Source organism: Giraffa tippelskirchi, chromosome 12 (genome assembly GCF_054371585.1).
Source record: "Giraffa tippelskirchi isolate mGirTip1 chromosome 12, T2T-mGirTip1v1.2.pri, whole genome shotgun sequence".
Lineage (NCBI taxonomy): Eukaryota > Metazoa > Chordata > Mammalia > Artiodactyla > Giraffidae > Giraffa > Giraffa tippelskirchi.
The window spans coordinates 36,088,169-36,111,808 of record NC_137286.1 but is presented as its reverse complement, the minus strand read 5'-3'; the positions used below and the strand labels follow the sequence as shown (position 1 = coordinate 36,111,808).

The window sequence follows — 23,640 nt, the reverse complement described above, 5'->3', positions numbered from 1 at the left end:
ATAAGTAATATAATGCAATCTTAAATCTCTCTCTGAAGAAAAGTCTAATGTTTTACTTTTAATGAAAGTGAAAGTCGCTCAGTCATGTCCGACTCTTTGTGACTCCATGGACTATACAGTCCATGCAATTCTCCAGGCGAGATTACTGGAATGGGCCATGTCCTCCACCAGGGTATCTTCCCAACCCTGGGATCAAACCCAGGTCTCCCACATTGCAGATGGTATCTTTAGCGGCTGAGCCACAAGGGAAGCCCAAAAATACTGGAGTGGGTAGCCTATCCCTCCTCCAGCAGATCTTTCCGACCCAAGAATGGAACAGGGGTTTCCTGCATTGCAGGCCGATTCTTTACCAAATGAGCTATCAGGGAAATCCAATAAACATCGTTAAAATTAACGATATTACGATTTAGTAGTATACTATATGAGATTCTATATGAAAAATATGAGTCAATAAGTAAAAATGAATGACTTGAAATTGACATTTTAACTTTCTCATAAAGCCTATTTCTAATCTGACTTTTCAAAAGAACAACTTTCAATTTTTCAGTTTATTAAAAATGACCAAAAGGTTTGCATTTCTACAGAACCTTTAAAATTTTTATAAAAGTACTTTTAAATTTACTGTAGATTACATATTACATTAACCAATCTACATGTGCCTTTCTTTTGAAAAATGTCTGGCATCTGGCAAAACAACGGAGTTATGTATGAAATTATCTGCTATAACAGAAACAAAGGAATTCCAAAAGACATTTGAAAAGATGATAGATTTATACTTACATTATGATTATATGCTCTCAATTTCATTTTATGAAAGAGACTTACTTACTCCTGACTTAAGGAGAAAGACTTTTGTAACAGAAATCTCAATCAACAACTTCCTATTAACACAGGTGTAATAAGCAAGATCTTCTCGCAAAGGGAGTCACTCTTAAAACAGACAAGCAGTGAGAGAACCAAAGACAGAAATTAAGCCTATTTAATTTGAAATAATCACTGGCTCATTGTATGAGTTTCTTTTTCTAAAGAAATAGGCTTACCTCAATAAAAACTTACATTCATACAAACAATAAATTTTGTTGGATATGAAGCATTTCAAAAGTTTTTGAATAATGCAGTCTGCAGTAGCTGTGCCTTGCCCTTTATAATCCGTCAAAAATCTGATTTATATGGCTGCAGTGCGCAATGTGGGTGCGGTTGAGAAAGACCAAGGTGTGCACAGAGGTCAGGCACCAGCCAAGGGAACCAGCCCTTTCAGTCCACATGTTCAGAGTTACAAATGGAGCAGAATTTTATTTAGAAAAGAAGTTTTTCTAAGCTGCCTTCTCAAATCACTTTCCAATATTTTCAAGTGATTAAGTAAACCATATTCCTTTGGCTCCTAACTTATCTTTGTATGGCTAAATAATTCCATCATGTTGTATAACTTTGTGAAGAAAAGGAATTTTAACATGGAGTTAGTGGACAAGTATTCCACGGTTTGTTTTTTTTTTTGTCTGACCCAAACAATTTATTTTTAGCATAAACGTATAACCTCAATATGAGAAGTCTGACTAAAGCAAGCACCACCAACAAGACCAAGATGGCATCTCCTCTCCTAAGGTTTAGGTTTTGCCCAGAATTCTTGATACAGGGAATCGCCCATACCAAGTCACTGCTCCCACAACAGAGCCTTGGGCTGCCACACGCATGTGGATCAGGTGAACAGACATTTTAGTATTTCCCCTGCTCTTCAATCTATGTAATCCATATGCAACAATTGCTGCAAAACCTGCCATTCCACTGGGGACAAATGGTGCCTCTCTTGCTTTTCAGATAAGTTTAGATCCCTGATCTTCATCATATGAAGAAAGAGAAACATCTATGTCGCTTGACATAGTGATTGAAGAATCTTCAGAGAACTGCAAGATGTTTCAGGTTCCTACCGGCTTCTGACCCCACTCCTGCACCTGCCCTCCAAGGATTTTTTTTTTTAATTAATTAATTAATTTTAATTGGAGGCTAATTACTTTACAATATTGTGGTGGTTTTTGCCATACATTGACATGAATTAGCCACGGGTGTACATGTGTCCCCCGGTCCCAAAGCTCCCTCCCCATCTCATTCCTCTGGGTTGTCCCAGTGTACTGGCTTTGATGCCGTTTCATGCATTGAACTTGGACTGGTCATCTATCTCACATATGGCAATATACAGGTTTCAATGCTATTCTCTCAAATCATCCCACCCTCATCTTCTCCCACAAAGTCCAAAAGTCTGTTCTTTTCATCTGTGTCTCTTTTGTTGTCTCATATATAGGGTCAGCATTACCATCTTTCTAAATTCCATATATATGCGTTAATATATTGTACTGGTGCTTTTCTTTCTGACTTACTTCACTCTGTATAATAAGCTCCAGTTTCATCCATCTTATTAGAACTGACTCAAATGTGTTCTTTTTAATAGCTAAGTAATATTCCATTTCCATAGGGTTTTTTTTTAAAAAGGAATTTCCTTACAAAATATATAACATTTACATAAATAATGATTTGAAGTACTGAGAAAATTTACAGACGGTAACAGTTACAATACAGCGTACACACAATACCATGTTCAGTTTGAAGTGAATTTATGTAATGAACATGACTAACACTAATGGCAATATAACCATCTGCAAACTATAACAAAGCTGTAATAAATGCGTTAAGGAAAGTTATAAGGTTTAAAATCATAAATAACTTAATAAAGTAAAGCCTAATTTTGTTTAAAATTGAAGTACAGAGTTCTTTAGCAAGTAACTACCTAAAGTATGCCAACCATTCAGATGGTTTTCTTTTCTAAAACAACTCAGACATGACTACTTGTTTGATGTAAAATGTAGAAACTAGTACATTTGCTCTTTTAAGAAAATACTTAAATAAAGTCATAATCTATATTCTGAGAAAAACTCTTTATATTACTAAATACTATCTCCCACATTCAAAGGTAACTTTTACATATTACAATCTTATACACATACACATGCAAACATATATATACACATATATAAAATTTTGTTAGCTTACAATGTTTGGATTTTAAAATGACATTTTTATGAAAAATCAGTAAATTTGAACTATGGAAATATATTGCTGTCTACTAACATGAAAATGACTACTAAATTGTATGTGAGAGATAATAATCTATGAGTTCATTCAGGATATTCAAGATGCTATTTATTAAGAGACATATCATGGCAGTTGGTTTGGTATTAATAATTTTTCACACAATACAAATAAATTTAACCTTTGAGGCTACATGATTCTAAAGAAGACTTAACATTTGTCAAGTTAACTTTCACTCTAAATAAAAGCCATAATCTTTAAAAATAATTTGTTCATGCATCTATCGATAAATATGTGGTAAGTGACCTGCTATCATTAACAAATGATAGAAATATAAACAATAGCAAGTAATTACAAAAATGTTTTAGGCTGACAATGCAGTTCAACCTAATATATTTTCACAGACACCTATTTATGTCACTATATTAACACACAGGAAAAAAAGCTTGACTATTAAGGAGAATCAGAGAAAGATTCTGAGAGGGAGTTTTATTTGTGCTGAGCCTTGAAGAATGAGTAAGAGTTTGTTGTTTTCCGACAGAGGTAACAGCATGTTCAAAGGCACAGAAGAAAGAAAATCCTAATGTATTCAGATAACGGCAGATAGATTACAGGTCATGATGTGTTCAGGGTGTGTATGCAGTTTTATAAGAGGAGAGGATGGTGAGGGAAGGAATGGCAAGAACAAGCCTTGTAAAATAAGCAGGGTTCAGACAGTGGACTTTATCTAAAGGGCAATGGGGCTACTTGGAAAGGTTTTTAGCAAAGAAGTGGCATGACCACACCTACATTTTAGAAAATTCATTTTGATAATGGTGTAGAAAATAGATTGCAATCTGCAGAGGAACTGCTATCAGAGAAAACCATTTGGAGGCATTTTAATAATCAAAAATAGTGAAGAAATAAAGTGATGGGAATGAGCATAAAGGAGAGAATTAACAATATACTTAACAGGTACACTCACAGAATGGGAGAGCAGGGTACAAAAAGAAAAGTCAAGGCTAACCTTCAAGTACACACTGTGCTGTGCTCAGTCATGTCCCACTCTTTGCAACCCCACGGACTGTAGCCTGCCAGGCTCCTCTGTCCATGGGGATTCTCCAGGCAAGAATACTGCAGTGGGTTGCCATGCCCTCCTCCAGGCAAGTACCAATTAGGGAAATGTATATGAAAACCACAAAGAGATGGGACCTCCCTGGTGGTCCAGTTGATAAGAATCTGGATTCTAATGCAGTGGACACAGGTTCGATCACCAGTCAGGGAACTAAGATCCCACATGTCAGGAAGCAACTAAGCCTGTGTGTGGCAACTACAGTGCCCAGGCACTGCACAGCCAGCACACGTCCCAGCTAGAGAGAAGCCCCTCTGCTGCAACCAAAGATCCCATATGCCACAACAGCCAAAAATAAATAAATAAAAATATTTCAAAAAATCTACAATGAGGTACCATTTCACACCTTACTAGAATGTGTATAACAAAAATGGCAAACAATAACAAAGAGAAACTAGACCTCTCATACATTGCTAGTGGGACTATAAAACGGCACAGTCATTTTAGAAAATAATTTGATAGCTTCTTAAAAAGGTAAAATATAAATTTTCCATGTGTGCATACTAAGTTGCTTCAGTCGTGTCCAGTTCTGTACGACCCCATGGCCTGTAGCCTGCCAGGCTCCTCTGTCCATGGGATTCTCCAGGCAAGAATAATGGAGTGGGTTCCCATACCCTCCTCCAGGGAATCTTCCCGACTCAGAGTTTGAACCTGCGTCTCTTATGTCTCCTGCATTGGCAGGTAGGTTCTTTAGCACTAGTGCCACCTGGAAAGCCCAAATTTGTCATAAATGAATCCAAGAGGTATGGAAATATGGATCCACACAAAGACAGGACCATAATATTTAGAACATTATTCATAATGCCCCAAACTAGAAAACAAGTCAAATGTCCATCAACTGATAAACAGATAAACAAAAATATGGTACAGCCATACAGTGGAATACTATTCAGCAGTAAAAAGGAATGCTGTTTTGGTACATGAATTTCAAAAACATGCTAAGTGAAAGAAGCCAGTCACAAAAACCACATATTGTATGATTCCATTTATGTGAAAACTTGAGAAAAGGCAAATCAAAAGATAGGAATAGATTAATAATTGCTTGGGACTAGGGGTGGGAAAAGGAAATGATACAAATGAATATAAAAGATCTTTTTAGAATAATAGGAATACTCTACAATTGGACTGTTGAGGCCGTTGCAAATTTGATAAGCATAATTGATCAGGCTAAAAAAAAGGTTAAATTTTATGGTATATAAATTATGTTTCAATAAAGTTGTTAAAGGAATACTGAAACAGAGTTCATGAGTAAGATAATGATTTCTACTTGGACATGTTCAATTTAAAGTGCTACTGGGACATGTAGAAGGAATTGCCTGAAAATATAAATCTTGCATGAAGGATAGCAATCAGCTTAGAGACACAGGCAGTTCCTGAGGTCATTTATGTGAACGAACTAGCTCACAGTGCGCATGTGTTGTGTGAGACAGACACCATGGACTGATCCCTGGAAAATACCAACATTTAACATTTGTAGAAGGAGCTTGTTAAGAAATTATCAGAGAAACAAGAAAAGAACAAATGTGACCAACAGCAAGCTCTTCTTCCACAATTCAAAATGCTCATCTTCTCTATTTTTAAATTTAGCACTTTGCTGCTGCTGCTGCTAAGTCGCTTCAGTCGTGTCCGACTCTGTGCAACCCCACAGACGGGAGCCCACCAGGCTCCCCCATCCCTGGGATTCTCCAGGCAAGAACACTGGAGTGGGTTGCCATTTCCTTCTCCAATGCATGAAAGTGAAAAGTGAAAGTGAAGTCGCTCAGTTGCATCCAACTCTTAGCGACGCCATGGACTGCAGCCTACCAGGCTCCTCCATCCATGGGATTTTCCAGGCAAGAGTACTGGAGTAGGGGTGCCATTGCCTTCTCCAATTTAGCACTTTAGTCAACATCTAACCCCCAGCGATGGAAGATGAGGCTTCAGCTGTCTTACACTACCCTCTACCTCTTTGATTTGAATGTTTGATAAGTTACACTGTCTCTATTTCTTTTCTTGGTTATTTCTGCAATTTTAAATAATATACTCATATTTCTATGTCCTTATCAATGAACCTCAGTTAATTCACAGACTGGCTTCTTAACTTTACAGCTAACTTTGCTTCCAACTTTTCTCTCCCCTCTTCCTCTCTCTGCCTTGGTCGGTCAGTCAGTTCAGTAACTTAGTCGTGTCCGACTCTTTGTGATCCCATGAACCGCAGCATGCCAGGCCTCCCTGTCCATCACCAACTCCCGGAGTCCACCCAAACCCATGTCCATTGTGTCGGTGATGCCATCCAACCATCTCATCCTCTGTCGTCCCCTTCTCCTCCTGCCCTCAATCTTTCCCAGCATCAGGGTCTTTTCCAATGAGTCAGCTCTTCACATCAGGTGGCCAAAGTATTGGAGTTTCAGCTTCAGCATCAGTCCTTCCAATGAATATTCAGGACTCATTTCCTTTAGGATGGACTGGTTGGATCTCCTTGCAGTCCAAGGGACTCTCAAGAGTCTTCTCCAACACCACAGTTCAAAAGCATCAATTCTGTGGCGCTCAGCTTTCTTTATAGTCCAACTCTCACATCCATACATGACCACTGGAAAAACCAGCCTTGACTAGATGGGCCTTTGTTGACAAAATAATGTCTCTGTTTTTCAATATGCTATCATAGGTTGGCCATAGCTTTCCTTCCAAGGAGTAAGCGTCTTTTAATTTCATGGCTGCAATCACCATCTGCAGTGATTTTGGAGCCCAGAAAAATAAAGTCAGCCACTGTTTCCACTGTTTCCCCATCTATTTGCAATGAAGTGATGGGACCGGATGTCTGCCTTGGTAGCTATATCTTGACTCCTACATCATGAAGGTTTTTAACATTTACATTCTCATCTGTGACCTTAATGAAGTGTTTCATAACTTTGCCTCTAGATGTAAAAGTTGAAAACCAATAAAATACAGTTTTATCAATATTACTATAAATAGTATTCACAGCAGATCCATGCCATGTGAATATTTCCTTCCTTGTTTCAAGGCCACAATGCTTGGGCTATTCATAAGATAGTATTCTCAACAGCAAGACAAAATAGATTCTCTTCAACTCTAGATTGATTAAAATTATGCTGTATTTGAATGTGCATTTTATTTGTACCTTGTTTTTCTTAAACAGCTTGAGAGCTGCCTTCTTTCTGGTGGGCTGGAGGGACAACTGAAGAATACTGTGCTTTATCATAACATCTCAAATATTCAGCTGCTTTTTTTTTTGTAGTGTAGGGATTTATTTATACCAATAGCACATGATCCAGCATAAAATCAAATCTCTTGAAATGTTTACTCTGTGATTTCCTAATTATTCAGGGACAGGGCTACATCATCTAACCTCTTCACACACCAGGAGTCCAAGGCAGGAATCTCTTAAACCACAGGCATGACGATGTGACTGCAGAGTCTGCACCAGGTGCTCTGGTGGTGCTCCGTCCTCACAGTGACGCTGGGTGTCCTCCAGTGGGTCTTTCAAAAACTGTGCTCTGGAAGTCAGCATCAGTGAAAATGGGGTCTGCACCTGGGAGTCTGACCATGGTCTCCAGGTCCTGGTAATGCCAGTGGTTCTGTCTGGATTATTCTTGGAGACAAAGGACTTCCTGGTTTCTGTCAGCCTCACCATCACGACTAGGTCCACTTCTTCCTCAACCTGGACTTTATACCATGTTTCAGGATTCACTTTCTTCCTAGGCACAAACCCCCTGTTTAGCAGAATGGTAATTCCCAGGTCAGCACAGTGAAAGGGAGTGCCAAGGTAGGCACCAGTAAACAAAGGCAGCCAGCAGGCCAGCCTCCCGGGCACGGTCCGCCATGGTCCAAGACATCGTGTACAGCAACTTGGAGGTCAAAGTGCCTCTTGACCTTCACTGGCCTGTACTCCAGATGTTTCGGTTCCACTGGATCTGCTGGCAGAGAAATGGACTTGGTAATCACTCTAGGCTCTAGCTCTGCCATCAACTTTAGCTTCCACTTCTGACACTGGACCTGCCATGTCCCTGGGCCAAAGGTAGTAACAGGACCGAGAAGCAGGAACCACTAGAGAAAGGAGCTCTCTTCTGTTCCTGCAGCAGTGGCTTTGGCTTAAGAGCTGCCACACCTGCTGGGCCTAGAGGCTAGTCCTTGGGAAGAACATGCAAACTGTGGTGATTGGTTATGCTTTCCTTTAGGATCCCAGACCCCTGGGTTTCAGTTTGGGGTTGGCTCCGCATTAGTCCAAGGAGGCACAGGAAGTTACTGCATGTCGACAGTCAAGTGTGTAATCCAGGAGTGCAGGAGTCAGTCATGGGGCTGTCATGAGGACAGAATTCTCACCAGAGTAGGCATGCAACCAGGGCCTGATGGCCTGATTCAGAGGCAGCAGTCCCAGAGCATATTGCAATGTCCGTACCCGCCCACCCACCCTCCTGGGCCAAGTGGAAGGCAGGGACAGAGCAGTTTTTCCTAGGTGGATAGGGCACACCTGGATGAGCCCTTACCTGGGCCCAGGGCTACCTCAAGGATGCTCCTCCTGACGGCTGGCCTGGTGCCCACTCCACACAGCCCCAGCCCTGAGGCCTGCAGCCCCAGCTCCCAAACACTCAGTTTCTTAATCATACTATTTATTGCATGTAGTCTTCTTTCATTTTGTTAGACATCCCTTCTAACACTCTATCTCTTGCTCAAATCTAGAACTACTACAAAATTCAGCATAACAATAATTCCTGCTTTTTTTTAACTTTTATTTTTTTACTGAAGTTTAGGTGATTTACAGTGTTTCAGGTATACAGGAAAGTAATTCGGCTACACATATATGTCTCTATTCTCTTTTAAATTTTTTTCCATTATAGGTTATTATAAACTATTGAATACAGTTCCCTGTGTTATATAGTAGGTCCTTGTATTTATTTAAATATAGTAGTCTGTATTTGTCAATCCCAAATTCCAAATTTATCTTTCCCCCTTTCCCCTTTGGTAAACGTAACTTTGTTTTCTATGTCTGTGAGTCTATTTCTGTTTTGTAAATAAGTTCATTTGTATCATTTTTTAAATAGTTGGATTATTTTTTTTTAATAATTTTTATTTATTTACTTCTGGTTGTACTGGGTCTTCATCACTGGACGTGGCCTTTCTCTCGCTGTGGAGGGCAGGGGGCTCTACTCTCTAGTTGTAGTGTGTGGGCTTCTAATTGCAGTCACTTCTCTTGTTGTGGAGCATGGGCTCTAGGCACATGGGTTGCAGCATGCGGGCCGTACAGCAAAGGCTCAGTAGCTCCGGTGCACAGGCTTAGTGCTCTGCAGCATGTGAAAACTTCCCAGCTCAGTTCAGTTCAGTCACTCAGTCGTGTCCAACTCTTTGCGACCCCATGAACCGCAGCACACCAGGCCTCCCTGTTCATCACCAACTCCCTGAGTCCACCCAAACCCATGTCCATCGAGTCGGTGATGCCATCCAACCATCTCATCCCCTGGCGTCCCCTTCTCCCCCTGCCCTCAATCTTTCCCAGCATCAGGGTCTTTTCCAATGAGTCAGCTCTTCGCATCAGGTGGCCAAAGTATTGGAGTTTCAGCTTCAACATCAGTCCTTCCAATGAAAACCCAGGACTGATCTCCTTTAGGATGGACTGGTTGAATCTCCTTGCAGTCCAAGGGACTCTCAAGAGTCTACTCCAACACCACAGTTTCAAAAGAAAGCTCAGCTTTCTTTATACTCCAACTCTCACATCCATACATGACCACTGGAAAAACCATAGCCTTGACTAGACAGACCTTTGTTGGCAAAGTAATGTCTCTGCTTTTTAATATGCTGTCTAGGTTGGTCATAACTTTCCTTCCAAGGAGTAAGTGTTGTTTAATTTCATTGCTGCAATCACCATCTGCAGTGATTTTGGAGCCAAGAAAAATAAAGTCAGCCACTGTTTCCACTGTTTCCCCATCTATCTGCCATGAAGTGATGGGACTGGATGCCATGATCTTAGTTTTCTGAATGTTGAGCTTTAACTCAACTTTTTCACTCTCCTCTTTCACTTTCATCAAGAGGCTCTTTAGTTCTTCTTCACTTTCTGCCATAAGGGAAAACCCAGACTAGGGATCAAACCCGTGTCCCCTGCATTGGCAGGCAGACTTTCATACACTGTACCACCAGTGAAATCCTCATGTTTTTAGATTCCATATATAAATGATTTCACTAAACCCATATGCAAAAATAAACTCAAAATTGATCAAAGACCTAAATATAAGACTGGACACTATAAAACTCCTAGACAAAAACACCATCAGGACATTCTTTGATATAAATTGAAGCAATTATTTTTTTGGATCTACCTCCTGGAGTAATGAAAACAAAAATAAAAATAAACAAATGAGACCTAATTAAACTTAAAATCTTTTGCATAGCAAAGGAAACCATAAACAAAATGAAAAGACAATCTATAGAATGGGAGAAAAATAGCTCACAGAGCTCGATAGCAAAAAAAAAAAAAAATCAAAAAATGGGCACAAGACCTAAAGAGACATTTCTCCAAAGAGAACATACAGATGGCAAACAACACGTGAAAAGATGTTCAACATCACTAATTATTAGAGAAATGCAAGTCAAAACCACAATAAGATATCACCTTACCCCGGTCAGAATAGCCATCATTAAAAAGTCTACAAATAGTAAATGCTGGAGAGGGTGTGGAGGAAAGGTAACTGTCCTACACTTTCGTTATGAATATAAACTGGTGCTGCTGCTGCTTCTGCTGCTAAGTCGCTTCAGTCATGTCCAACTCTGTGCAACCCCACAAAGGGCAGCTCACCAGGCTCCTCCGTCCCTGGCATTCTCCAGGCAAGAATACTGGAGTGGGTTCCCATTCCCTTCTCCAATGCATGCATGGATATTGCTAAGTCGCTTCAGTCATGTCCAACTCTGTGCAACCCCACAAAGGGCAGCTCACCAGGCTCCTCCGTCCCTGGGATTCTCCAGGCAAGAATACTGGAGTGGGTTCCCATTCCCTTCTCCAATGCATGCATGGATACTGCTAAGTCGCTTCAGTCGTGTCTGACTCTGTGCGACCCTATGGACAGCAGCCCACCAGGCTCCTCTGTCCATGGGATTCTCTAGGCAAGAATACTGGAGTGGGTTGCCATTTCCTTCTCCGATAAATTGGTGCAGCTACTATGAAAAATAGTATGGTGGTTCCTCAAAAACTAAAAATAGATTTACCATATCTTTTGGCAATCCCACTTCTGGAAATGTATACAGAGAAAACCATAATCCAAAAATACATGCACCCCAATGTTCACAGCAGCATTATTTACAATAGCCAAGACATGAAAGCAACCTAGATGTCCATCGACAGATGAATGGATGAAGAAGATGTGGTACATATACACGATGGAATACTATTCAGCCATACAAAGAATGAAACAATGCTATCTGTAGCAACATGGATCATACTAAGAAAAGTCAGACAAATATGTGATATCACTTATATGTGGAATCTAAAAAAGATACAAATGAACTTTTTACAAAACAGATTAATATATACAAAAAACAAACTTATGGTTACCAAAGGGGAAAGGTGGGGGCAATAAATCAAGAGTTTGAGATTAGCAGATATAAACTATTATAAATAAAATAGATAAACAATATTCAATATTGTATAATAAGACATAATGGAAAAGAATTCAAAAATAAATAAAAATAGTGGCCTAATGTTGGCATATCTCTTTTCTTCTTGGAAATAAGCACACTCCTTTGATGATGGCTCAGATGGTAAAGAATATGCCTGCAATGCAGGATACTCAGGTTCGATCCTTGGGTTGGGAAGATCCCCTGGAGTAGGGAATGGCTACCCACACCACTGGGTTTCCCAGGTGACACTAACTGGTAAAGGACCTGCCTACCAATGCAGGAGACATAAGAGACGCGATTCAATCCCTGGGTTAGGAAGAGTCCCTGGAGGAGTAAACAACCCACTCCCGGCATTCTTGCCTGGAGAATCCCCATGGCCAGAGGAGCCTGGCAGGCTACAGTCCATGGAGTCATAAAGAGTTGGACACAACTGAGTGACTAACACTTCAATTGCTACAACAGCAAATTTTGAAACCAGGTAGTCTAAGTCCTCCAGGTTTGCTCCTTTTCTAAATTGTTTCAGCTATTCTAGGTCCTCTGCCTTTCTATACAAATTCTAGAATTAGCTTACCAATGACTATTTTTAACATGCTTTTGGGATACTGATAGTGAACGTGTTTAATCTATAGATCAAGAACTATACACTTAGAACAAACCGTTATATTATTTTGACAAAAGTATGAAGGTAATTCAGTGAGGAAAAGGTAGTCTTTTCAACAAATGGTGCTGGAATATTTGAATATCCATGTGCAAAACATAGAATTATACTTTTACCTTGTAACATACAGAAAAATTAACTCAAAATACATCACAGACCTAAATGTAAGAGCTAAAACTATAAAACTCCTAAAAGAAAATCTTTGTGACTTTGGGTTAGGCAAAGATTTCTTAAATATGACAGCAAGAGGACAGTTCATAAACGAAAAAGATGACAAATTAGACGATCAAAATTTAACTTTTTCAATTAAAAAAAAATTAAGAAAATGAAAAAGCAAGCCACAGAATGGAAGAACATATTTACAAATCATATATCTGACTAAAGACTTGTATCCAGACAATATAAAGAACTCCTACAAATGAAAGGACGACAACCCAATTAAAAAATGGACAATCATTTTTTTTCAACTTAGGGAAACTGAAAGTAAAACCTCAACAAGATACTACTACCTATCTACTAGAATAACTATAATAAAAAATACTGACAATATAGTTTTGGCAAGAATGTAGAGAAACTGGAAGCCTCATACGATACTGGGGGAAATGTAAAATGGTATGGTCACTTTGGAAAAGTGTGGCCGTTTCTTAAAAACTTCAACATATATTAATCATAAAGCCCAGCAATCTGTCTCCTAAGAATCTGCCTAAAAGAAATGAAAACATATGTCCACTCAAAAGATTTGTACACAAGTATTCATAGCAGGTTTTTTTTTTTTTTAATTTAAACACTTTGGATAAACCAAAAATGAAAAAAATTCTACTAAAAAAGCTGCATTAAACTATGAATGGAAAGTACCTGAAGAATGAATGCAAAAAAGGAAAATAATTCTAACTGTAAGAAGGAAGTAAGGGCCAAGAAAGTTGTGAATATGGTGGCAAATGTAAATAAACGCTATATAAAAAGTGGAAATGTTCTTTGGGTTCAGCTGGTAAAGAATCTGCCTGCAATGCAGGAGACCCTGGTTCGATTCCTGGGTCAGGACGTTCCCCTGGAGAAGGGATAGGCTACCCACTCCAATATTCTTAGGCTACCCACTCCAGTATTGGGCTTCTCTGGTGGCTCAGACAGTAAAGAATCCGCCTGCAATGCAGGAGACCTGGGTTCGATCCCTGAGTTGGAAAGATCCCCTGGAGGAGGGCATGGCAACTCACTCCAGTATTTTTGCCTGGAGAATCCCCATGGACAGAGGGGCCTGGCAGGCTACAGCCCATGGGGTTACAAAGAGTTGGATGCAACTGAGCGACTAAGCACAGCAAAGCAATATGCAGGTAGCATTAAATACCTGAAATCAAAAGCATGAAAGTTAGCAAAGGGTAAATTAAATGTATCCTAAGATCCTTTTATTTTGTAGGATGAGAGCAAAAGTTAGACTTTTGACTTTGGTAAGTGAAATTTTTTCCAAAGTGGCCATACCATTTTACATTTCCATCAGTATTGTATAAGGCTTTCGGTTTCTCTATATCCTTGCTAAAACTATATTGTCAGTATTTTTTATTATAGTTATTCTAGTAGGTAGGTAGTAGTATCTTGTTGAGGTTTTAATTTCAGCTTCCGAAGATACTAGATTTCAGTAAGTGAAGAATGCATGTGGTACTTTCTAGGGTAGCTACCAGTACAATAGAAACAGTGTTTTACACCAGTCAGAATGGCTGCTATCCAAAAGTCTACAAGCAATAAATGCTGGAGAGGGTGTGGAGAAAAGGGAACCCTCTTACACTGTTGGTGGGAATGCAAACTAGTACAGCCACTATGGAGAACAGTGTGGAGATTCCTTAAAAAACTGGGAATAGAACTGCCATATGACCCAGCAATCCCACTGCTGGGCATATACACCGAGGAAACCAGAATTGAAAGAGACGCGTGTACCCCAATGTTCATCGCAGCACTGTTTACAATAGCCAGGACATGGAAGCAACCTAGATGTCCATCAGCAGATGAATGGATAAGGAAGCTGTGGTACATATACACAATGGAATATTACTCAGCCATTAAAAAAAATACATTTGAACCGGTTCTACTGAGATGGATGAAACTGGAGCCCATTATACAGAGTGAAGTAAGCCAGAAAGAAAAACAACAATACAGTATACTAATGCATATATATGGAATCTGAAAGATGGTAACGATAACCCTATATGCGGGACAGAATGAGAGACACAGATGCATGGAACAATTTTATGGACTCTGAGGGAGAAGGTGAGGGTGGGTCGTTCTGGGAGAATGGCATTGAGACATGTGTATTGTCATATGTGAAACAGAGCACCATTCCATGTTCGATGCATGTGACAAGGGCTCGGGGCCGGGGCAGTGGGATGATCCAGAGGGATGGGAGGGGGAGGGAGGTGGGTGGGGGGTTCGGGAAGGGGAACACATGTAAACCCATGGCTGATTCTTGTCAATGTATGGCAAAAACTATTACAATATTGTAAAGTAATTAGCCCCCAAGTAAAATAAATAAATTTATTAAAAAAAAAAAAAAATAAAATAAAATAAAATTACAATTTGGGGAAAAAAAGCAAAAAAAAAAAAAAAAAGAAACAGTGTTTTAAGTTCAAACTTAAACAAACTAGCAGAGGGGAAAGCTGAAAAAAAAAAATCCCAAAGAAGGCAAAAGGAGAGAAAATAAAACAGATGTGAGAGACAAACTATGAATCAGATGAGATAGAGTAAACAGGAAGATTTCCCCCATCTCCTCTTAGGAACTCAGCCAATGAAAAAGTCATGAACTCTTTGTTTATTATAGCCTTTCCAATTTGTTTCTCCCTGTACAGAAGTGTTCTCCTTAACTTTGCTGTGTGGGGACTTGCACGTAGATTACCATGCCTGCAGACACTGAACTGAAATTTTCTGCTAATCCCAAATAAACCCACTTTTTTTAATTGTTGCTGGAAAAATAACTGGAAGTTTATTTCTTTTAGGCAAAATGTTTGAACAATGATATAGGTTTGAACTACATAAAAAAACTTGAGCTAGTAAAGATATGTAAAACAATGCTCCTAACAACTGCTAAATATACTTTTTATTTCAAGCATACACAGATTTATAAAAAAACATATCATTACTGAAAAGTAAGTCTCAGAGATGTTTAAATGACTGAAATCATATGGAGTAAGTTCTCTGACCATAGTGAGAATAAACTAGAAATCTTAAATGGTTCAGTGAAGAAATTAAAAACATATTTTAACTCAAAACTATAAAATAAATGGTAATAGGATCATACATATCAATTTTGGAAATATTATATATTAAAATGTAGATGAAACTAAAGCAACATTTAGAGGAAAATTTACAGCCTTAAATGCATATGTTAAGGGGAAAAGAGGCTTACAGATGTTAAGCTAAACATCCAACTAAAAATAAAAAGAAAATAATTGAAAGAAAGTTTAAAGAAGGAAACAAAGAACGGAAACAACAAAATGAAAAGCAAACATACAATTCAGAGAATCAACAAGGCCAGAAGTTGATCTAATCTTTGAAAAGTTTAGAAAAGTTGACTATCATTTATTAAGATTGAGCAAGAAAAAAATTAAAAATTATAAGTCAATATCCCAGATGAAATAGATGTAAAAATCTTCAACACAACACTAGCAAATTCAACCAATTCAACCACTACCAATTCAACAGTATTTTAAAGGTCTTGAAGGTCACCATACACCATGATCAAGTGGGATTTATTCCTGGGATGTAAGTGGTTCAACATACACGATTCAATCAATGAGATTATATTAACAAAAGTGATTAGGGATAGAGTAAGATAATCAATCAGTTTAGAAATCCCATTAGGAGACTAAAGACAGAGAAGAAATTTTAAGGCAGTCTGGGAAACTGTTGCAAGCTAATGACCACTCAAGAAGAGAATCCAATAACCTAGCAACAATCTACACTACCTTGAAGGAAGACCAGGTGCATCCAAGCACCAAACACAAGCCACAAACCCTGATAGTTAAAATGCAAGACAACAGATATGGGTCTGAATTCTGTTACATTGTCAGAGAGTTAACAGTCTCTGAAGAGTAGCATTTCTGCATGCAACCAGGAAAGACATACAGGTGAAAAGGGAAAGAAATTAGGTGAAAGGGGACATTATACCAAAACCTGAGATGAATTACTATATTTTAATATGTTTACCACCCTTTTGTTAATGTACACATGATTTAAATAGCACCATGACAGTCTTGGTGTCTCATGGCTATGCAGGGCCAAAGGAGGAACTAATGACGTAAGCCTTGACGTCTGTCCAAGAGTGAGGAAGAAGGTGGTCTCCTCCCCTCCCCACTTTTTCTTTGATTATAAAAATGTAGCCCTCTTTGTTCTTGGCGCTGTGCTTCTTTGCCTGCCTCCCTGTATCTCTCACAAGCATCCTATGCTGATAAACTCAGTCTTTGCCTGCTGCTGAATTCTTTCAATGATGAGACAAAAGAGCCTGAGCTTCAGTAAGTCCTGACACCAGGTGAGCGGTTTTAATCAAAAGGCAGAGGTACAAGTCCCTTCCTAAGCCAGGGATTGCAGGTTCAAGCCCAAGTCTGAGTTTTGGCTAGGTTCAAGTCCCACCCAAGAAAGGGTGCAATGTCATAAGAAAGAATTAAAATCCTACAATCATTTCAATAGTTACTGAAAAAGCACTTGATGAAATGCAACATCCTTTCATGATTAAAAACTCTCTCAACAAATCAGGTATAGATGGAACATACCTCAGCATAATAAAGGCCTTATATGACAAGGTCAGCTAACACCATACCCAACAGTGAAAAGCATTCAGCTTTTCCTCTAAGATCAAGAAGAAGACAACATAGTAGTGAAAGTCCTAATCAGAACAATTTGCTTAAAAAAAGAGGAAGAAATAGAATTCCCTCTATCTGTAGATACATGGTATCACATATAGAATGCCCTGAAGACACCACCAAAAAAATGTATAGAATTAATCAATGAATTCAGTAAAACTGAAAGATACAAAATCAATTTACAAAAAAAGTTGTACTTCTATACACTAACAACAAACTATCTAAAGAGGAATTAAGAAAACAATCCCATTTATAAAAGAATAAAATACTCAGGAACAAATTTAACCAAGGAGGTGAACAAGCTGTACAGTGAAAACCATAAAACACTGAAAAAGAAAATGAAGATGACACAAATAATTAGAAAGATATTCCATATTCATGGATTAGAAGAATTAATATTGCTATATCTTCATATTACCTAAAAAAAGATATAGGAGAGGATTCTGCAAACCATACATTTGGTAAGGAGTAAATATTTAGAATATATGAGGGACTCAATTACTCCACAGCAAGAAGACAGATGACCCGATTTTTAAAATGGGCAAAAGGACCTGAATAGATACTTCTCAAAGGAAGACATACAAATGGCCAATGAATATATGGGATGATGCTCAACATCCATGATCAATAGGGAGGTGCAGACTGAAACCACAGTGAGATAATATCACATTACACATGTTGGAATTGCTATTACTAAAAAGACAAAAAACAAAAAATGAATGTTGGTGAGGATGTGAAGAGAAGGGAGCCTTTGTGACAAGAATGTAGACTGGTACAAACGTTACAGAAAGCAGTATGGTGGCTCCTCCAAAGACTGGGATTGGAACTGCCACGTGACCCAGTGGTCCCCTATCTAGGTATACATCCAGAGGAAATGGTGTCAAATCTCGAGGAACTATTTGAATGCCCACATTCACTCCAGCATTATTCACAACACTCAAGATAGGGAGTCAATCTTTGCATCCATCAACAAATGAATGGTCAGAGTCATTTTGGTGTAGTGTATTTAACAATGAGTTGCTATTCAGCTTTAAGGAAGAAGGAGATTCTGTCATTTGTGATAATGTGGATGAACTTCAAGGACACAGCACTGGGTATAGTGAGCCAGACACACAAGGACAAGAACTACATCATCTTACTTGTATGTGGAATATGGAAAAGTCAAACTCATGGAGGCAGGGAGTGAAACAGTGGTTGCCAGGAGCTGGAGAATTCAGGAAATGGGATGATGTAACTTAAAAAAAAAAACCCAGTGGTTAATTTCCCATCACAAAGTAAGTCAGAAGAAAAATGGTATCTTTCAAGTGCTAAAGAAAAAACAAAAATTGTTCTATCCTAGAATTCCATACCTAACAAAAACATACATATACCCATGGCTGATTCACGCTGATGTTTTGCAGAAACCAACACAATTTTGTAAAGCAATTATCCTTCAATTTAAAAAATAAATTAATTAAAAAAATATTCTTCCAAGAATGACACAAAATAGAGACACTTTAAAATGAAAAGTAAGTGTATTTGTGGCTAATAGACCTAGCTTTACAAAAAAGAGTGAAGAAATTTCTTCAGGCTAAAGGTAAATGATCCCTGACTGAAGCCTGATTCCACAATGAAGAACATTATGTGGTAAATTCAATATCTATGTTGATAAAAACTTTCAACAAAGCAGATGTAGATGAAGTGTACCTCAGCATAATAAAGGCTATATATAATAAGCCCTGTCAAAACTCCAATGGTATTTTTTTATAGAAATAGAATCAATAACCCTAAAATTTGTATGGAACCACAAAAGACCCCAAATAGCCAAAGCAACCTTGAGAAGGAAGAACAAAGCTGGAGGCATCACATTCCCCACTTTCAAATTATATTACAAAGCTATAGCAATCAAAACTGTATAGATAGATCAATGGAACAGAATAGACAGCCCAGAAACAAACCGATGTATATATGGTAAATTAACCTATAACAAAGAAGGCAAGAATCTATGAGGTGACTAGGTATTTTAAAGGGAGAATGAGGGAATAGGGAGGGGAAGTGAGTGGAGGCTTAGTAAAGTGAAGGAATTGAAAAATTACAAAAAGCAAGAAGGTGCAAAGGTTTTTCCATATGAGTCCCATCTGGATTTATTAACTGGCAGTCATCCAAGGTAAGCTCCTGTACTCCCATAGAGACTGGGAGATAGGAACTCTATCTTCAGGTGCTGGCTGAAATAAAAAATAAATTCTTTTGGCAGCCTTGATTTTCCTCAAGCAGGCACTTTAAAGCGGGTGGGGATGGGAGGGTAGGGTCATTCTAGGGATGCGGCTTCAGCTGTTAGAAGACATGCTACTGTTGTGTTCAAGGTCGGGGTCTAGTCAATAAGACAGTTTAGAGGACCCAGGCTAGAGACTGGTCAAGAAGAAAATCTTTGTTAGCCCCCAAATGTGAATCAGATTCAGATAATAGAATTGATTATTCAAGAATGAATCTAAATTCTATCTGTGATACTTTGGCTGTCACAGAACTGTTCCACGCCCTCTCAGTCTTTAATGAACAAGAACTGGATATGAAAATCAAAGCCAAAAAAAAACACGTTCAAATGTGACTGACATTAATATCCATGTGAGTTAATAATAAGAGCTAAAAAAACAAACAAACAAACAAAAAAAAGAGCTACCATTTACTGTACACTCACAATATGCCAGACAAAATAACAGAAGCCTCATATACATAATACAGTCCTTAACAGTAATCTGGGGACTTGCCTGGTGAGTCAAGGCTAAGACTCCACACTCCCAATGCAGGTGGCTCAGGGAACTAGATCGCACATGCTGCCAACTAAAAATCCCACCACATGCCACAACTAAGACCCGGTGCAGCCAAATAAATAAACAAAATTTAAAAACACAGTCTTACAGTGTAGGGATTAGCTTCATTTTACAAAGGAAACTGACACCAAGAGAAGTGAAGTGATTTTCTCAAAGTACAGCTTGTAAGTGGCAGAATTTTTAAAAATTTACCATAGTAAATAGACTGTACATATTTAGTCTCATGAATTTACTTATGAATGGAATATGTAAATATATTCTCAAAATCCCAGATATCGGATAGACAAAATTCTTTTATATCCCAGGTACTGAATGTATCTGAGATCACTTTCTCTGAAGATAATTGCTTTCAGGGGAAAAAAAGCTGTTTAAAGTTAGTCTACTTAGGGACTTCCCTGGTGGTATAGCGTCTTAACCTTTCCTGGTGATTAAGACTCCACACTCCCAATACAAGGGGCACAGGCTCGATCCCTGGTCAGGTAACTAAGATCCTGAATGTGCCACATAGCACAGCCAAAAAAAAAAAAATCCACTTTAAATAGAGATGAAAATTTCATATAAAAACAGGGGTAAGAATTTTGATGTTTATTTCATCTTATACTTAAAGAGTTTGGGTTATAATTTCAATTACGTGCTAATTCATTTTTATAATTAACTTTTCTTGGAGTGTAGTTGATTTCCAATGTTGTTAGTTTCAGCTGTACAGCAAAGAGAATCAGTTATACACACACATGCATGCTAAGTCGCTTCAGTGGTGTCCAATTCTTTGGGAGCCTATGGACTCCAGCCCACCAGGCTACTCTGTCCATGGGTTTCTCCAGGCAAGAATACTGGCATGCATTGCCATACCTTGCTCCAGGGGATCTTCCTGACCCAGGGATGGAATCCGCATCTCTATGTCTCCTGTATTGGTAGGCAGGTTCTTTACCACTAGTGCCACCTGGGAAGCCCATACATGTACATATATCTTTTTTTTATTAAAGATTTTGTTCCCATATAGGTCATTATAGAGTATCAACTAGTTCCCTGTGCTATACAGTAGATTATTATTAGTTATTTGTTTCATGTACAGTAGTGTGTATATGTAAATCCCAATTTCCCAATTTATGCCTCCCACCCCCTGCCTCCCCTCATTGGTAACCATAAGTTTGTTTTCTACAACTGTGACTCTATTTCTGTTTTGTAAATAGGCTCAACTGTACCACTCTTTTTGGACTCCATATATAAGTGACAGCAATGTGTGTTAATCCTTAGAATGAACAAATCAAGTAGGGATTTGGGCATAATTTTTCTGACAAAGTTGTATCATATATAAACAGACTTCACCTAATGTCTAATTTCCATATGGACAACTGTAAAGAAGGTTATAAAAAATTTAACATTACTGACAATTTTCCCAAGGCCTTCTTTGTATCCGAATATTGAATTTTTTTAAGAGACGAGTTGTCATCATCATTGAAGTTTCTCTATTTTTCAACTGTTGTGGCCTAAGTCTGCCACATCTTCATTTGCCATTGGTTTCATTTGTGATCTGAGTTCCCCAACATCATTTTCATCATCTCTCCTACATCTTTTCAAGATTCACAATTTTGCCCTAAAATCACCTGTATTGTATTTGTGTTTTCTGGGAGTATTCAACAATCATGAAAAGACTGGCCAACAATGCTCCTAAGCTAGACAAGAATGCATGTATAACGGACAGTCAACTTTATAAGTGGTTTGTTCATTAGTGAATATTATTATACCTTTGACTTTTCTTCGGAATCATAACTGTGGGGACTTAGATAGTAGTCAGATAACTAGGGTATCTGTACTAAGAGAAGACTTGTGCAGTTTGAGCAGATAGTGGCGTAAGATGAGGCCAGAGAGGGAGGCATCCACCTAGCAATGCTGCATCTCAGAGTGAAAGATGGGCACATGTACGTCATATATGATTTAAGAAAAGCCAGAAAACAGGGTAAAAAGTAGATAATCACCCAGCAGACAGACTTTATATGACAGTCATAAAAGCCACCACTCCAACAACAACACATGCTTAAAAAGAAGAGTCAATCAAGAAAATCCTTAAAGTTTAAGCTCTGTTTCAAACTCTTTCTATAGAGTGTTCAAATCTTAGTTGAAACAGATCAAAGAGTTTACATTGGTTGCTCAAAAAGAGCCTTATAATATATTTAAGAATTTCCCACTTAGATGTTAGCTTGCTAGTCTTACAATATTAGTAGTTTTTTTGTCAGGCCTGATTCAGGGTACATCAGGAAAGGAAAGCAAAACATTATGTATGAGCCAGCAAGCAAGAAAATCAGTGGAGACCAATACATCTCAATACCTCAAAATCACTTCATGTGTATTTAGACATGGTAATAATAAGATCTCCAGTGTCAGGCCTTTTCAGCTTATTTTAAAAACAATTTTAAAAGCTTTTGTTTTTAGAATTTAATGTATTTTTTAAAACCCCTTCAGATTAAAATAGATTTTAGGAAGTGAAAAAAATGATTTGGATCACACTTTGTCAACAGGTGAACACAAATTAAAAAGCCAGTTTTTCTTGAAGCCAAATATAATTTTCCTATAAAATACATCCAAAGAAATATGTCTGTTTTCCTTAACTCCATATTTACCTTTGGTTGGTATTCAAGAATTTCCTTTTCATATAAAAAGCTGGCACACATGGCTACTACAACCAATTAATGTTAAGAAAAGCAAAAAACAGAAAAATACAATTGTGAACCTCATATGGTTGAGTCAAAAATTGGAATAAAAAATTATTCTGAAATGAAATGTTCTGAAAAACACTTAAAAGGACACTGCAATAAAAAAGTGCATGCTCTGAAATAAAGCACAGAGAGTAAAACATCATTTTGGAAGTAGTAAACATTTACTAGTAGTCAATGATGCAGAACTAAAAGACTGTTCTATACAAAAGCCAAGACTTTATATTGTATATATTCTACTCCAGTCAGCAATTTCTTCCTGAAGACTTTTATTTGGTGGTAACAATTTTAGCTTTTCTTGCTGCATATCTCAGCATGGGAAACCAATTTCCAAAAGGTGTTCCCTAATTATATTAAATGTACAACGCTGAGCTATACCCATATTCTATTTCAAAAAGGAACCAAAGTAGGCTAGGTCATGCATGGAGAAGATGCCTATCCATAGTAACACGTCAATAATGCCATTTATATGTGAATCAGCCTATTGTAAAGCTTTTTTAAAAAATCTTTTTCTCACTTCATATAACTATTTATTAATAAGACTTCATGCTAAAAGTGAACCAGGAGCCCATTATACAGAGTGAAGTAAGCCAGAAAGAAAAACACCAATACAGTATACTAATGCATATATATGGAATTTGAAAGATGGTAACGATAACCCTATATGCGAGACAGAATAAGAGACACAGATGCATAGAACAGTCTTATGGACTCTGAGGGAGAAGGTGAGGGTGGGACGTTCTGGGAGAATAGCATTGAAACATGTATATTATCATATGTGAAACAGAACACCATTCCATGTTCGATGCATGAGACAAGGGCTCAGGGC

General features: G+C 38.2%; 1 protein-coding gene and 2 pseudogenes across 6 annotated transcripts in view; all 3 read right to left on the bottom strand.

Annotated features, from left to right (window-relative positions):
* Positions 1 to 23,640, bottom strand: part of NRG4 (neuregulin 4) — a 101,177-nt gene that overhangs the window by 57,766 nt on the left and 19,771 nt on the right. The window lies entirely within an intron of this gene.
* On the bottom strand, positions 1,598 to 1,877 carry LOC145529367 (HIG1 domain family member 1A, mitochondrial pseudogene; annotated as a pseudogene).
* On the bottom strand, positions 7,639 to 8,794 carry LOC145528602 (surfeit locus protein 1 pseudogene; annotated as a pseudogene).